General features: G+C 57.0%; 1 long non-coding RNA gene across 1 annotated transcript; it reads left to right on the top strand.

Moving 5' to 3' along the window:
- Window positions 1–9,122: 9,122 nt before the first annotated feature.
- LOC138717432 (uncharacterized) lies at window positions 9,123–9,765 on the top strand. Its single transcript, XR_011336853.1, has 3 exons — window positions 9,123–9,207; window positions 9,308–9,367; window positions 9,583–9,765. It is a non-coding gene; the product is annotated as an uncharacterized lncRNA (long non-coding RNA).
- Window positions 9,766–17,115: the final 7,350 nt, after the last annotated feature.

The following is a 17,115-nucleotide window of genomic DNA, read 5'->3' as shown; positions in this document are numbered from 1 at the left end:
CTCATTTGGCAAGGAGGGTTGTCATCAGAGTTCAAGGCAGGCTGGAGGTGGACTGGGATGGAGCAGGGTAGGAACCTCAGGAAGCATTTGCAGGCGAGGAGGGTGAATGCCCCTGTAAAACTCATTACCAATAGACGACTAAAGTGACCACAGCTGCAGGATGCAGCCAGCCACGCTTTGTTTAGGAAGCACAGGTTGGGCTCAGTACACCTGATTCGGTTTTGCTCTTTCTGTCCCTGCTGCGGACGCTCCAGAAAGCCTGGATATAAAAATATTAGTTTATAAGATGGTAAGTGGTCCTAATGGCTCTTCCAAGATGGTTTTTATAAAGAGGACGGGAAACAAACAGTACTTCACTCTTTGAAGAACTGCAGAGAATAATTCATGGCTGTGAGTACTGACCAAGCAAGAAACTACCCATCTCTTTTAAAACATGTATGACATAAAAATACGACCATCTGAATTAAATCGATTTACAGTTTGTCACAACTGCTCTGCATACAACTCTCCTGTTAAAATCTAACTTAACAGCTGTGTCTTTTCAAACTGTTTTTCTTCCACTACTCAAAACAAACACAAACCATAAGAGAGAAAAGGGAGATCCAAAGCATTTGTAAAGACTCTCGTACCTATAGGCTCTTCGCGTCATTTGCTTCAGGTAGAAATAAAGCAAACTAACACAGGAGAAAGCAGTAGTTACAACCACAACATTTACTGCAGAGTGCTTAACAGTGAAATTAGAGGAGGCATGTTCTTCTTTTCTGATTGAAGATGTTGGAACTATAAAGCAAAACACTTTTCAAAGAAGTGAGCTCACGGGCACGGTTTTAAACACAGCCAAGCCGTCCCTACAGCAAACTGCTGCTCAAACACAAGCCCCCTCCCCTTCCCTGCCCCTTGGCCTTAGCCCTCGTGCTGAAGCTTGCCTGATCCTACCACAGCTCCGGTAAAAAAACCTAAACGAACAAAAACCACACTACCAGTTGGGGAAAACCAAGCCAGAAGGGTTTTGCCGTCTCGCCTCCCTCAGCCCCCGTCCCGGGCGGTCAGAGCAGCGCCAGGGCGAGGGCCGGTCGGCTCCGCTCGGCTCGGCCGGGGGGTATCGAACGCGCTGTCGCTTGCTGAGAACAACTCGAAAAATGAGCTAATAGAAACTCTGCTGGTGTCAAACTTAATGCGGTCTGGATCCTTGAAAGAAGGCAGAGCTGAAGTGTCCAGCTCCTCGAATCCCGTGTTCAGTTCTGGGCCCTCAGCACAAGGAGGATGTTGAGGCTCTGGAGCGAGTCCAGAGAAGAGAACGGGGCTGGGGAAGGGGCTGGAGAACAGGCCTGAGGGCCCTGGGGGTGTTTAGCCTGGAGGAGAGGAGGCTGAGGGGAGACCTCATTGCTCTCTGCAACTCCCTGAGAGGAGGTTGTGGAGAGGAGGGAGCTGGGCTCTTCTCCCAAGGGACAGGGGACAGGCCGAGAGGGAATGGCCTCAAGCTCCACCAGGGGAGGGTCAGGATGGACATTAGGAAAAAATATTTCACGGAAAGGGTCACTGGGCAGTGGCAGAGGCTGCCCAGGGAGGGGGTTGAGTCCCCTTCCCTGGAGGGGTTTAAGGGACGGGTGGACGAGGCGCTGAGGGACGTGGGTTAGTGATTGATGGGAACGGTTGGACTCGATGATCCGGTGGGTCTTTTCCAACCTGGTGGTTCTGTGCATAAATGCCACCGCCTCTTCGATAACCCTGGCAAAGCGGGGGGCAGCGCTGGCCACACCCCCGTCCTTTGAGCCCCCGCAGCCCCTGCCCAGGTTGTGGTGGGACCCTTTGTGACATCACAGCGGGATCCCACCCTGACCCTCGAGAGCTGAGGGAGACGCAGCCCCCAAGCCCTCAGTGTCCGTCAGGACAGTCACGGGACAGACACCAGAGCTCGCAGCTCCGAGCAGAGCTCACGTCTTACCCTGTGGTGCTGAGGCGTTTGCCGAAGCTTCTGCCTTCTCATTGCTTACGCTTTTACCCCCATCCCCAACGATGGCAGAGAGACCGTCTTGCAGATCCAAGCTGGCCTGGATGAGTGGGTCTGCCTGGAGGGAGAATGCGTCTCCCCAGAGGGGGGACTCTGCCACACAGTCCGATGAGGAGACCGAGGTCCTGCCCCTGGCCATCGGTGAGTGAAGGATCCTGGTGGGCTGGGTAGGACTGATGCTCTGATGAGAACTCAGCTGGAGTCCAGAGGAGGCCACCAGGATGATCTAAAGGCTGGAGAACCTCCTATATGAAGACCAGCTGGGAGAGTGGGGGTTGTCCAGCCTGGAGAAGAGAAGGCTCTTCGTGCAGCTTCCAATAGGGAAAGGAGCCCCTGGAAAGCTGGGGAGGGACTATTGATGTGGGAGTTCAGGGATAGGGCAAGGTAGAACAGTTTTGAGCTGAAAGAGGGCAGATGGAGACGAGGTCTTGGGGAGAAATGTTCTGCTGTGAGGTTGGTGAGGCCCTGGCCCAGACTGGCCCAGAGATGTTGTTCCTGCCCCATCCCTGGAGGTGTTCATGGCCAGGATGGATGGGACTTGGTGCCACCTTATCCAGTGGGAGGTGTCCCTTCACGTGACGGGACATTGGAACCGGATCATCTTTAAGGGCCCTTCCAACCCAAACCATTCCATCATTCCATGATTTGGAGGTCGTCCTATGCAGCCACCCACGATCCTTGTGGGTCCCTTCCAACTTCTCCGAAGGATGGAGAGAGCATAGGGCACCCAGCTCCTGCTCTGGGGCAGAGGCAGCGATGATGGGGGACAGAGACCTTCCCTGCCCTCAACCCGGTGTCACGAGGGCTTTCCCGGACGTGTCCTCTCCAGCACAGCAGCCCAACTGCACGTGGAGCGATGCAGGGGCTTGTGCTGACCCAAGAGCAGGACCCGGCCAGGCAGCCAGGTCTGTCCCCAGCAGTCTCCTGTCTCCTTCCACCACACCCTCTCACAGCCCTCCCTGCTCTCCTCCCTTCTTAGACACCAACTGGTTGCCCATCTACGCAAAGGTGAAGGAAACGGTGGACTTCATCTGCGCCTTTGTCGACTGCACAGAGGAGGTAACCCTGCCCCTCGCTGCCTGGGCAGAGCGGCTTCTCCCAGGTCTCCATCTGCCCTGCTCCTGTCCTGCTGGCCAGGGGCGTCCCGCTCTCACGCTCCCTGTTTGGTCTTTGTTCCAGGAAAACAGCAAGAAGCTGAAGTTCCTTGAGTGCATTGGTTCCGTGTGCCAGGCCGCCAAGAAGCACCGCTTGTCGAGCGGCCTGGACCTGTTCTGCCACAGCTACCGTGTGGTGGAGAAGGTCAAGGTGAGAGGTCAAGCAGGAGCTCGGAGGAAGAGGGCAACGCTTGGGCAGGGCGAGGGGAAATGGCTGCAGGGTGCACCAGGGGAGGTTTAGATTGGACACTGGAACGAGGTTGTTACGGAAGGAGTGGTGAAGCACTGGAAGAGGTTGCCCAGGGAAGCGATGGAGTCTCCGTCCATGTTCAAAACATGTGGAGATGTAACGCTTCAGATGGGGATTAGTAGGCACGGTGGGGTTAGACTGATGTTTGGGCTGGATGAGCCCAGAGGTCTTCTCCAGCCTTAATGACTCTATGATGTTATGAGGGTCTGGTGGCCCTGGGTGCTGCTGCTTGCCAGGTCCCACACCAGCTGGTCTTTGCAGGAGCTGATGGAAGAGAAATGCGCTGACGAACATCTCCAGATGGAGCTGTGGCAGAAAGCCATGTATGCCATCACCGAAATGAGGTACCTCAACATCCTTTATGGGCACAGCTGATGTCCACATCCGTGTGCACAAGGCCTCCAGGCACCGCTCCCAGCACCAGTGCCTGACTGGTTCCTCTCTCTCCCCGCAGCTCCTGGCAGACAGTGCTGGAGGGCAAGGAGAAACTCCTGCTCCAAACCTGCCTGACAGCGGTCTTGTCCATCTCTCTGAAAGTCAAGAACTTCTTAAAGATGGAATCCATCCGTGAACGCTACACCTCGGTAAGCGCTGAATGAGCTACAGGAGCCCCCACACCCTCTGAGCTGCTCCCTGGCCACCCCGTGCTGTGCTACCACCACAGGTGCAAGGCAGGGGCTCAGCTTTTCTTGCCCACCCTCGTGCCTTCGTCCTCTTCTCGTGTTCCGGTCACCTCCACAGGATGCTGTGCACTTTGGGACGTGTGGCAGTCCTGCCCCGGCACTGGGAGATGGGATCCTGGTGCTGAGGGGGACAGCGGGAAACCCTGCCACAACTCTCTATCTTCTTTGCAGGCCCTGGAAACCCTGGACACGATGATGGAGAAGTTGCTGGGCACCATTCCGGTCACCAGACTCAATCAGGAGCTGACAAGCATCTTCCAGGTCTGCAACGAGTTGGGTTCTGAGGGGCTGCTTCTCACTCTGGGAGAAGAGAGTGTCCACTTGGAGTTGATGGTCCCCACCTCAGTGCCAGGCGGAGAGAGCGCTGCCGGGCGGGTGCCCAGCTCCTCTGGTGTCACAACTCGGACCTACGAGCCACACGCTCGTGTCCGGCCCTGACAGGGGGCAACGTGGATTCGTTTGTCTGTGTGGCGATCTGGAGGCCAACAAGGTTGCTCCCAGGGTGACTATCAAAAGCAGTATTTATTTCTGGCCGGGAGGGTGCCCAGCTCCTCTGGGAACCAGGGGCTGCTCACCAGGCTCTTCAGGAGCACAAGAAGGTGGCATCTGCCTTTGTGCCTGGCCACAAGATTGGCCCACAGGGTCTGTCTCACCACCCAGGGCCGTCAGACCCTGATGGCATCATACAATCGTTAAGGTTGCGGAAGACCTCTAAGCTCATCCAGTCCAACCATCAGCCCAAGTCTGTGAGGTCTCCTAGGGCACGGCCCCCACTGGAGCCTTTGCTGGAGAGCAGAGGAAGCCTTCATGGCCTGGGCGAGTCCAGCCCAGGAGCTCAGCAGCGTTGCTTCTGCTGGAGGAGAACTCTGCTCCCAGGGCTCACCAGGACCTTCTCTCTTCCCAGACCCTTCTGAACTTCACCAGCTCTAAGACATCAACTGTGCGCGAGAAGGCCCTGGGCAGGATTGGGAAGCTGATTCGTCTGCTGACCAACAACCCCACGCTGCAGGTGAGGAGCGAGGAACCCTCCAGCCAGGCCACGTCCCCTCCCTGCCCACCAGAGCTGCCAAAGGTCTCCCTGCGGGGAGCTCCTGCCCAGTTGGCTGCTCTGGGAGCCGGAGCTGCCATCGCCCGGCAAAGCCTTGACTCTCCAGGGATGCAGCCCTCAACCCTCCCGCTCTTCTGCCTCTCTCACCCAGGTCCCAAATGAAGCGTCAAGATCCACGGACAGCCCTGTCCGCTTTGAAGGGCTGCAGATCCCCATCCTGGGCCAACTGCTTGGTCATCTCTTTGTCTTCCCATGTCCTGTGAAAGAGGAAGAAGCTCCAGCTTTGGAAGCACTTTCTTGTCTGTTCAACTTCATCCGCAAGCAAGAAAGTAAGAGACATTGTGGTAGGCTTCGTCCCTCCACGCTGACATCTCCTGGTAGCTCTGCTTCTCTTTAAGCATCATTAGATCTTGAGGATGGTGATGATAGGGCTGACCTTGCTGGCCAAGCTGCTTTGTCTTATTGATCCTTCTGCCTCTTCCCTGCTTCTTCAGGCAGGTCAATGGCAAAGAACGAAGGAGAACAGATCCACGAGGATCTTGAGGACACCTCTGCGATGCATTTGCTCTCCACCAGAGACGTGCTCACGGTAAGGAGCTCCTCCGTCGCTGGAATTTCTGCCTGAGGCGTTGACAGGGGACTTGGAGGAGCAAAGGCGTGGAGACTCAGTGGGGCTGGCGTGGCCTCGCTGTCCCTGCTGAGAAGGTTCCTGCTGTCCCCAAGCGAGGGTGCACTCCAGGGTTCCCAGCAGCGCCTCCAGCATCGCTGGCCAAGGCCTGGATTGCTTGAGGGTCACCCACTGCCCCCATGAGCCCAACACTTTCCTCTGGGTGTTGCCTCCAGCGCTGCCGGGCTCTCACTGGGACATCTCTTCCTCTCTCCCTTCCTCCTGCAGAGGTTTGCAAGATACCTGGACGCTGTGGAGAAGACCGACATCGTCTGTGTGGCCATCAAAGCACTGAGGAAGTCCAGTGTCTTTGACAAGGAGGAGGCGAGAAACGTGTTGGACGTGGCCATGAGCGCCCCTGAGTGCTGGCTGATGGACGTAAGTGGCCCGGGGCTGGACGGCCCAACCCTTGCGTCCTGTCAGACCTTCTTCCTCCATCACCCCCTCCCAAACCCAGGTGTCCCGGGCACCTGAAGCCACCTGAAACCAGCAGAGAGGGATGGAGCTGAGGAGATGGCTGCTCTCCAGGGGCAGCTCCATCCTCACCTGTGTCCCCTCCAGGTGCCCAGTCTTATAAGGTGCCTCCAGGAAAACATCGAAGACATCAGGACGGAATCAGCCCGGAAGAGCATGGACGCCCTTCTGTTCCTCGTGACCGAGCATCACCTTACTGAAGCGGTCTCAACACTCATGAAGATCGCTCCACCCAGAGACAGGTCCTGGCCCTGACAGTTGGCCAAGGGTTTAGAGGGGAAGCCATGTGAGGAGCGGCTGAAGTCACTTGCTCTGTTCAGCCTGGAGGAGACTGAAGGGAGACCTCATGGTGCTCTGCAGGTTCCTCACACGGGGAGGAGGAGGAGGAGCAGGGGCTGAGCTCTTCTCCCTGACCCAAGGGAACGGCAGGAAGATGCATCAGGGAAGGGTTGGGTCGGGCATTAGGACAAGGTCCTTCACCTAGAGGGTGGCGGAGCACTGGAACAGCTCCCCAGGGAAGCAGTCACGGCATCAAGCCTGACAGCGTTCAAGAAGCCTTTGGCCAAGGCCCTCAGACACCCGGGGTGGGTTTTAGGGTTGCCATGTGAAGGGACAGGAGTTGGACTGGATGATCCTTGTTGGTCCCTTCCATCTCAGGGCATTCCATGATTCACCACGCTCCTCCCAGCCCCACAGTGAACCTCCCCTCGCTCCTCTCCTGCTGCCCAGGCCACCCCAGCTGAGGTCCAGGGTCCCTGTCCTGCAGGGCTGCCCCAGGCCAGGCCGCGGTGGCCGAGGTCGCCCTGCTGACCGAGCGCTCTGCCTTGCAGCTCTGCCGTGCCCCTGTGGGAGTTGATTTTCTCCGTGCCCCAAACGATGGACAGAGTCTTGCTGGGGCTGTTCAGCTGGCATCAGGCGGAACACGCTCCTCGGCTCCTCTACGCTTTGCCTGAGGATACAGGGATCCTCCAGTTGCTGGTGAGTTACCACCCACAGCCCTGGTGGCCTCGGCCTCAGCTGCTGTTGGAACCCAGAGCTGCACGGAGCGGGGAGCCACACCTTGCTCTGCCGCTCCATCACTGCTGCCTTTCTTCCAGGTCCTGGCCTGCAAGGACTTTGAAAATGAGAACTTTGAGGGACTCTACAAATTCTGGAGATCCCTGAGGCGCCCAAGCCTGGCCTTGCGCCCAGCAGTACTCCAGGGTCTCCTCACACTCGCTCAGAGACCCGAGACGGTGAGCACGGCCTGGCCGAGGGCAGCCGGGAGCTGGGGCGGTGGGGAAGGTGGTGGCTTGGCCTTGGCTGGAGTCAGGCGGTGGGGTGATGGCCCCAAGCGCCATCCCCGCCAGGGTGGCCACCTGGGGAGCTTTCCAGCCGTGGAGCTTTTCCCAACAAGGAAATTCTCTTCTTCACACAGGCCAGAAGAATGGAGAGCCTCCTGCCAGATGTGGCTGAGGACCTGGAGGACGAAAACGCAAAGGTTGTTGTGAACGCCCTGAAGATCCTCCAAATCGTTCTGGGTCACCTAAAGAAGAAGGCGGCCAGCGCCATCACCGTGCAGCTGGTGGAGAAGCTGCTGCCCCTCTTTCATCACGTAAGGCTATGGGAGAGCCCGAGCCCCGCAGACGGGCGCTGGGCATGGACAACTGCAGCACCTGCAGCAGGGCCACCTTCTCGCCTTTCTCCCCTGAGTTTTGCAGCCCAGGTTCTCCCGGAGAGCTGCTCTCAGAGCCCCGAGGGCTCCTCCTTCCCTAGCTGCGCTGGGGAAGAGGACCAGATCTTCTCCCCAGGCAGCGTGGCCAGGGGTGTGTGGCCCACAGGCATTGCCCAGGACCAGCCCGTCTACTCCTCAGCCCGTTTTGGTGGGAACTCATCCCTAATGTGGCTGGTGGAGCTGGTGGAGAGCACTGGGTGGTCAGGAAAGCCCATTGAGGGGCCTTGGACAAGTTTGGGGCCATTCAGCTGACCCTACGGAGCTATCCCACACCTCCAGTGACCAAATCCCAGCCTGGAGCATCTCCTCACCCATCAGCCATGATGATGCTCCTGCTCACCACGGGCAAAGAGAACTTGGTTCTGAAGTCCTGCTGTCTTTCTCCCTAACAGACGCTCAGCCAGGTGAGAGAACGAGCCATCAGGTTCTTCACCAAGCAGCTGAAGAGCGTGGTGTGGAACCACAAGAGGCAGATGAAGGAGCAGGTGCGAACGGCCCTGTTCCCGCTCGTGGCTCAACTACGTGACGAAACGCCGAGCGTGAGTGAGGTACGGATTTCAAAGCTGAGCTGTGACGCAGGGAGGAGACTCCCAGGCACCTGGGCCAGGGCAGGTCCCACCTTCCTAAGGCCACCATGCCCCACCAACAAAGCCAAGAGGAGGAGGACACCCAGTCTCCCTGTCTGGGCTGCGGTGCCATCTCCCACCCTCTCCTGCTCCACAGGCTTCCCAGGAAGGTCTCCTGGCTGTGGCAAAGTTCCTGGGCTGGAAACTGCCCAAAAGCCTCATTCAGATGAAGGGGACGTGGAACATGACAGAGCGCTTGGTGAGAAGAACCCCCATACCCCGGGGCCCAGGCTGGACTAGGGCTGCCCCCCATGTCTGGGGTGTGGGTCTCACCCACCTTGCTCCAGCCTGGAGCCCACAGCCTGGAGATGCGTCCCTGCTCCCTATCCTCAAGAACAGAGCCCCCAAGGGTTCTTGTCCACACTCTGTGGGAAGGAGGGAGGGGTCCTAGCAGCAGCGGGGGATACTGGGAGGAGGGACTGGGGCGGCCAGCTGGGGAGGGACTGGGACATGCCTGTACTCTTGTGGTCTCTCCAGCTGAAGCAGGACAAGCAGAGGGCTGAGGACTATGTAAACCAGAGCCTGCAGTACCTGAATGCTCCTGGGGATGTAGTGCGAGAGGCAGCTGTGACGTTCCTTGGTGAGCCACCACCCCTCGGTCCCTGTTTGGGGTCACCCTTGTCCCCGTTCCCACCACGGCACTGGGGAGCAAGGGGGATCTGATGGAGCTCTGTCCCTAGCGCTTGCTGCTCAGCCCCTGAAGGACCAAAACCCGCAGAAGGCGTCAGAGATCTGCAAAGGTGAGGAGGGGCAAGGCTGCGTTGGCCGGGGCTGGTGGGACAGGGGATGGGGTTTTACCCTGCCAGGTCCTGCTCCAGGGAAGCCTGTGTGGGGCAGCTGGGGCACTCCTGCTCAACAAGTGTCTACTGGATGGGGTGGGTGGGGTCTGGGGGGGATGTTTGGAGGTCTCTGTAGACGCGGGACTTCATCTCAGCTCTGCTTTTCTCCATCACAGCCCTTGTACCCCTCAGAATAGACATCTCCACCTCAGTCTGTGACAGGGCGAATGCGGCCCTCTTCTTGCTGGGCTCTCCGAACAACAACCGAGGAAGAGAAAGCCTTCTGCAAAGGATCTGCTCCTGGTGGCGCTGAGCCAGGCAGAGGGGCAGCATTACTTGTGGAGACATTTTACAGAGAAGAAGGCCTGAATGCTGTGGGGCTGATTGATACTCAATAAAGTGTCTTCGATCCATCAGACTGAAGTCCGGGCCTTAATCCCCTCACCATATCCCCCTCCAGTCTCCATCCCACCCCAGTATCCCTTCCCAGTCCTCACATCTCTCCTCCCCATCCCCCTCCCAGTGCCCTTCATCCCCTCAGTTCCCAGAGGTGTTGAGTTGTGGTTTTGGAGAGTTTGGAGATTTGCGGTGAAAATTGTCCTTTTGGACCATTTGGAATGAGATTGGTGGTGAAAGTCACGTACTGGGGGAGCTGGTTAGGGGATGTGGGGTAAAAATTCCCACACGGGGGGACATCGAGTTGAAATTTGAAAAGATATGAGGCGAAAGTCGTGGTTTGGGGGAGTTTGGGGAGGGCTGTGGGGAGGATTTGGTGAAAGCTGCATTTCTGGGCAGTTTGTGAGGGCATATTGTTTGACTCCTGACTGTTAATTCTCATGACTGCTCTGGGCAGCCTGGTCCAGGATCTCTCCACCCGCACAGAACATTTCTGCCTGAGATCTCATCTCAACCTCCTCTCTTTCGGCTCAAAAGTGTTCCCCTCATCCTTCCACAGACAGTTGGGGCTTTTCCCCATTTATGCAGCCACTGTAAATCCTGGTCTTCCAAGCCAAACTGACAAAGCATGTCATGGAAATCATAGAATCAGAGAATAGTTTGGGTGGGAAGGGACCTCAAAGCCCACCCAGTTCCAGCCCCCTGCCATGGGCCTGAGGCCGTGTAAGTCCTCAAGCTGCTGTTCTACATTAAAAGGAATTTTAGGCCTATACAGTCAAATCCATCTTCATGAGAAGCTCTATGGACAAGCTCACAGAGTTTCTACACCACGATACATGGAGAGTTTTAAGCGACATATGACTCCTTGATTTGTAAAGACGGAGTTTCAGGAGGGGGCACAGCTAAGCCAGAAAAACACATAAACCTTGTTAAAATTATTTACACAGGTAAGGTGACTGTCACCAGCCGGTACAGCTTGTTCTCATTTGGCAAGGAGGGTTGTCATCAGAGTTCAAGGCAGGCTGGAGGTGGACTGGGATGGAGCAGGGTAGGAACCTCAGGAAGCATTTGCAGGCGAGGAGGGTGAATGCCCCTGTAAAACTCATTACCAATAGACGACTAAAGTGACCACAGCTGCAGGATGCAGCCAGCCACGCTTTGTTTAGGAAGCACAGGTTGGGCTCAGTACACCTGATTCGGTTTTGCTCTTTCTGTCCCTGCTGCGGACGCTCCAGAAAGCCTGGATATAAAAATATTAGTTTATAAGATGGTAAGTGGTCCTAATGGCTCTTCCAAGATGGTTTTTATAAAGAGGACGGGAAACAAACAGTACTTCACTCTTTGAAGAACTGCAGAGAATAATTCATGGCTGTGAGTACTGACCAAGCAAGAAACTACCCATCTCTTTTAAAACATGTATGACATAAAAATACGACCATCTGAATTAAATCGATTTACAGTTTGTCACAACTGCTCTGCATACAACTCTCCTGTTAAAATCTAACTTAACAGCTGTGTCTTTTCAAACTGTTTTTCTTCCACTACTCAAAACAAACACAAACCATAAGAGAGAAAAGGGAGATCCAAAGCATTTGTAAAGACTCTCGTACCTATAGGCTCTTCGCGTCATTTGCTTCAGGTAGAAATAAAGCAAACTAACACAGGAGAAAGCAGTAGTTACAACCACAACATTTACTGCAGAGTGCTTAACAGTGAAATTAGAGGAGGCATGTTCTTCTTTTCTGATTGAAGATGTTGGAACTATAAAGCAAAACACTTTTCAAAGAAGTGAGCTCACGGGCACGGTTTTAAACACAGCCAAGCCGTCCCTACAGCAAACTGCTGCTCAAACACAAGCCCCCTCCCCTTCCCTGCCCCTTGGCCTTAGCCCTCGTGCTGAAGCTTGCCTGATCCTACCACAGCTCCGGTAAAAAAACCTAAACGAACAAAAACCACACTACCAGTTGGGGAAAACCAAGCCAGAAGGGTTTTGCCGTCTCGCCTCCCTCAGCCCCCGTCCCGGGCGGTCAGAGCAGCGCCAGGGCGAGGGCCGGTCGGCTCCGCTCGGCTCGGCCGGGGGGTATCGAACGCGCTGTCGCTTGCTGAGAACAACTCGAAAAATGAGCTAATAGAAACTCTGCTGGTGTCAAACTTAATGCGGTCTGGATCCTTGAAAGAAGGCAGAGCTGAAGTGTCCAGCTCCTCGAATCCCGTGTTCAGTTCTGGGCCCTCAGCACAAGGAGGATGTTGAGGCTCTGGAGCGAGTCCAGAGAAGAGAACGGGGCTGGGGAAGGGGCTGGAGAACAGGCCTGAGGGCCCTGGGGGTGTTTAGCCTGGAGGAGAGGAGGCTGAGGGGAGACCTCATTGCTCTCTGCAACTCCCTGAGAGGAGGTTGTGGAGAGGAGGGAGCTGGGCTCTTCTCCCAAGGGACAGGGGACAGGCCGAGAGGGAATGGCCTCAAGCTCCACCAGGGGAGGGTCAGGATGGACATTAGGAAAAAATATTTCACGGAAAGGGTCACTGGGCAGTGGCAGAGGCTGCCCAGGGAGGGGGTTGAGTCCCCTTCCCTGGAGGGGTTTAAGGGACGGGTGGACGAGGCGCTGAGGGACGTGGGTTAGTGATTGATGGGAACGGTTGGACTCGATGATCCGGTGGGTCTTTTCCAACCTGGTGGTTCTGTGCATAAATGCCACCGCCTCTTCGATAACCCTGGCAAAGCGGGGGGCAGCGCTGGCCACACCCCCGTCCTTTGAGCCCCCGCAGCCCCTGCCCAGGTTGTGGTGGGACCCTTTGTGACATCACAGCGGGATCCCACCCTGACCCTCGAGAGCTGAGGGAGACGCAGCCCCCAAGCCCTCAGTGTCCGTCAGGACAGTCACGGGACAGACACCAGAGCTCGCAGCTCCGAGCAGAGCTCACGTCTTACCCTGTGGTGCTGAGGCGTTTGCCGAAGCTTCTGCCTTCTCATTGCTTACGCTTTTACCCCCATCCCCAACGATGGCAGAGAGACCGTCTTGCAGATCCAAGCTGGCCTGGATGAGTGGGTCTGCCTGGAGGGAGAATGCGTCTCCCCAGAGGGGGGACTCTGCCACACAGTCCGATGAGGAGACCGAGGTCCTGCCCCTGGCCATCGGTGAGTGAAGGATCCTGGTGGGCTGGGTAGGACTGATGCTCTGATGAGAACTCAGCTGGAGTCCAGAGGAGGCCACCAGGATGATCTAAAGGCTGGAGAACCTCCTATATGAAGACCGGCTGGGAGAGTGGGGGTTGTCCAGCCTGGAGAAGAGAAGGCTCTTCGTGCAGCTTCCAATAGGGAAAGGAGCCCCTGGAAAGCTGGGGAGGGACTATTGATGTGGGAGTTCAGGGATAGGGCAAGGTAGAACAGTTTTGAGCTGAAAGAGGGCAGATGGAGACGAGGTCTTGGGGAGAAATGTTCTGCTGTGAGGTTGGTGAGGCCCTGGCCCAGACTGGCCCAGAGATGTTGTTCCTGCCCCATCCCTGGAGGTGTTCATGGCCAGGATGGATGGGACTTGGTGCCACCTTATCCAGTGGGAGGTGTCCCTTCACGTGACGGGACATTGGAACCGGATCATCTTTAAGGGCCCTTCCAACCCAAACCATTCCATCATTCCATGATTTGGAGGTCGTCCTATGCAGCCACCCACGATCCTTGTGGGTCCCTTCCAACTTCTCCGAAGGATGGAGAGAGCAGAGGGCACCCAGCTCCTGCTCTGGGGCAGAGGCAGCGATGATGGGGGACAGAGACCTTCCCTGCCCTCAACCCGGTGTCACGAGGGCTTTCCCGGACGTGTCCTCTCCAGCACAGCAGCCCAACTGCACGTGGAGCGATGCAGGGGCTTGTGCTGACCCAAGAGCAGGACCCGGCCAGGCAGCCAGGTCTGTCCCCAGCAGTCTCCTGTCTCCTTCCACCACACCCTCTCACAGCCCTCCCTGCTCTCCTCCCTTCTTAGACACCAACTGGTTGCCCATCTACGCAAAGGTGAAGGAAACGGTGGACTTCATCTGCGCCTTTGTCGACTGCACAGAGGAGGTAACCCTGCCCCTCGCTGCCTGGGCAGAGCGGCTTCTCCCAGGTCTCCATCTGCCCTGCTCCTGTCCTGCTGGCCAGGGGCGTCCCGCTCTCACGCTCCCTGTTTGGTCTTTGTTCCAGGAAAACAGCAAGAAGCTGAAGTTCCTTGAGTGCATTGGTTCCGTGTGCCAGGCCGCCAAGAAGCACCGCTTGTCGAGCGGCCTGGACCTGTTCTGCCACAGCTACCGTGTGGTGGAGAAGGTCAAGGTGAGAGGTCAAGCAGGAGCTCGGAGGAAGAGGGCAACGCTTGGGCAGGGCGAGGGGAAATGGCTGCAGGGTGCACCAGGGGAGGTTTAGATTGGACACTGGAACGAGGTTGTTACGGAAGGAGTGGTGAAGCACTGGAAGAGGTTGCCCAGGGAAGCGATGGAGTCTCCGTCCATGTTCAAAACATGTGGAGATGTAACGCTTCAGATGGGGATTAGTAGGCACGGTGGGGTTAGACTGATGTTTGGGCTGGATGAGCCCAGAGGTCTTCTCCAGCCTTAATGACTCTATGATGTTATGAGGGTCTGGTGGCCCTGGGTGCTGCTGCTTGCCAGGTCCCACACCAGCTGGTCTTTGCAGGAGCTGATGGAAGAGAAATGCGCTGACGAACATCTCCAGATGGAGCTGTGGCAGAAAGCCATGTATGCCATCACCGAAATGAGGTACCTCAACATCCTTTATGGGCACAGCTGATGTCCACATCCGTGTGCACAAGGCCTCCAGGCACCGCTCCCAGCACCAGTGCCTGACTGGTTCCTCTCTCTCCCCGCAGCTCCTGGCAGACAGTGCTGGAGGGCAAGGAGAAACTCCTGCTCCAAACCTGCCTGACAGCGGTCTTGTCCATCTCTCTGAAAGTCAAGAACTTCTTAAAGATGGAATCCATCCGTGAACGCTACACCTCGGTAAGCGCTGAATGAGCTACAGGAGCCCCCACACCCTCTGAGCTGCTCCCTGGCCACCCCGTGCTGTGCTACCACCACAGGTGCAAGGCAGGGGCTCAGCTTTTCTTGCCCACCCTCGTGCCTTCGTCCTCTTCTCGTGTTCCGGTCACCTCCACAGGATGCTGTGCACTTTGGGACGTGTGGCAGTCCTGCCCCGGCACTGGGAGATGGGATCCTGGTGCTGAGGGGGACAGCGGGAAACCCTGCCACAACTCTCTATCTTCTTTGCAGGCCCTGGAAACCCTGGACACGATGATGGAGAAGTTGCTGGGCACCATTCCGGTCACCAGACTCAATCAGGAGCTGACAAGCATCTTCCAGGTCTGCAACGAGTTGGGTTCTGAGGGGCTGCTTCTCACTCTGGGAGAAGAGAGTGTCCACTTGGAGTTGATGGTCCCCACCTCAGTGCCAGGCGGAGAGAGCGCTGCCGGGCGGGTGCCCAGCTCCTCTGGTGTCACAACTCGGACCTACGAGCCACACGCTCGTGTCCGGCCCTGACAGGGGGCAACGTGGATTCGTTTGTCTGTGTGGCGATCTGGAGGCCAACAAGGTTGCTCCCAGGGTGACTATCAAAAGCAGTATTTATTTCTGGCCGGGAGGGTGCCCAGCTCCTCTGGGAACCAGGGGCTGCTCACCAGGCTCTTCAGGAGCACAAGAAGGTGGCATCTGCCTTTGTGCCTGGCCACAAGATTGGCCCACAGGGTCTGTCTCACCACCCAGGGCCGTCAGACCCTGATGGCATCATACAATCGTTAAGGTTGCGGAAGACCTCTAAGCTCATCCAGTCCAACCATCAGCCCAAGTCTGTGAGGTCTCCTAGGGCACGGCCCCCACTGGAGCCTTTGCTGGAGAGCAGAGGAAGCCTTCATGGCCTGGGCGAGTCCAGCCCAGGAGCTCAGCAGCGTTGCTTCTGCTGGAGGAGAACTCTGCTCCCAGGGCTCACCAGGACCTTCTCTCTTCCCAGACCCTTCTGAACTTCACCAGCTCTAAGACATCAACTGTGCGCGAGAAGGCCCTGGGCAGGATTGGGAAGCTGATTCGTCTGCTGACCAACAACCCCACGCTGCAGGTGAGGAGCGAGGAACCCTCCAGCCAGGCCACGTCCCCTCCCTGCCCACCAGAGCTGCCAAAGGTCTCCCTGCGGGGAGCTCCTGCCCAGTTGGCTGCTCTGGGAGCCGGAGCTGCCATCGCCCGGCAAAGCCTTGACTCTCCAGGGATGCAGCCCTCAACCCTCCCGCTCTTCTGCCTCTCTCACCCAGGTCCCAAATGAAGCGTCAAGATCCACGGACAGCCCTGTCCGCTTTGAAGGGCTGCAGATCCCCATCCTGGGCCAACTGCTTGGTCATCTCTTTGTCTTCCCATGTCCTGTGAAAGAGGAAGAAGCTCCAGCTTTGGAAGCACTTTCTTGTCTGTTCAACTTCATCCGCAAGCAAGAAAGTAAGAGACATTGTGGTAGGCTTCGTCCCTCCACGCTGACATCTCCTGGTAGCTCTGCTTCTCTTTAAGCATCATTAGATCTTGAGGATGGTGATGATAGGGCTGACCTTGCTGGCCAAGCTGCTTTGTCTTATTGATCCTTCTGCCTCTTCCCTGCTTCTTCAGGCAGGTCAATGGCAAAGAACGAAGGAGAACAGATCCACGAGGATCTTGAGGACACCTCTGCGATGCATTTGCTCTCCACCAGAGACGTGCTCACGGTAAGGAGCTCCTCCGTCGCTGGAATTTCTGCCTGAGGCGTTGACAGGGGACTTGGAGGAGCAAAGGCGTGGAGACTCAGTGGGGCTGGCGTGGCCTCGCTGTCCCTGCTGAGAAGGTTCCTGCTGTCCCCAAGCGAGGGTGCACTCCAGGGTTCCCAGCAGCGCCTCCAGCATCGCTGGCCAAGGCCTGGATTGCTTGAGGGTCACCCACTGCCCCCATGAGCCCAACACTTTCCTCTGGGTGTTGTCTCCAGCGCTGCCGGGCTCTCACTGGGACATCTCTTCCTCTCTCCCTTCCTCCTGCAGAGGTTTGCAAGATACCTGGACGCTGTGGAGAAGACCGACATCGTCTGTGTGGCCATCAAAGCACTGAGGAAGTCCAGTGTCTTTGACAAGGAGGAGGCGAGAAACGTGTTGGACGTGGCCATGAGCGCCCCTGAGTGCTGGCTGATGGACGTAAGTGGCCCGGGGCTGGACGGCCCAACCCTTGCGTCCTGTCAGACCTTCTTCCTCCATCACCCCCTCCCAAACCCAGGTGTCCCGGGCACCTGAAGCCACCTGAAACCAGCAGAGAGGGATGGAGCTGAGGAGATGGCT

Source organism: Phaenicophaeus curvirostris, chromosome 2 (assembly GCF_032191515.1).
Source record: "Phaenicophaeus curvirostris isolate KB17595 chromosome 2, BPBGC_Pcur_1.0, whole genome shotgun sequence".
NCBI classification, from domain to species: Eukaryota; Metazoa; Chordata; class Aves; order Cuculiformes; family Cuculidae; genus Phaenicophaeus; species Phaenicophaeus curvirostris.
Note: the sequence above shows the minus strand (reverse complement) of the source record. Positions and strands in the feature narration are given on the sequence as shown.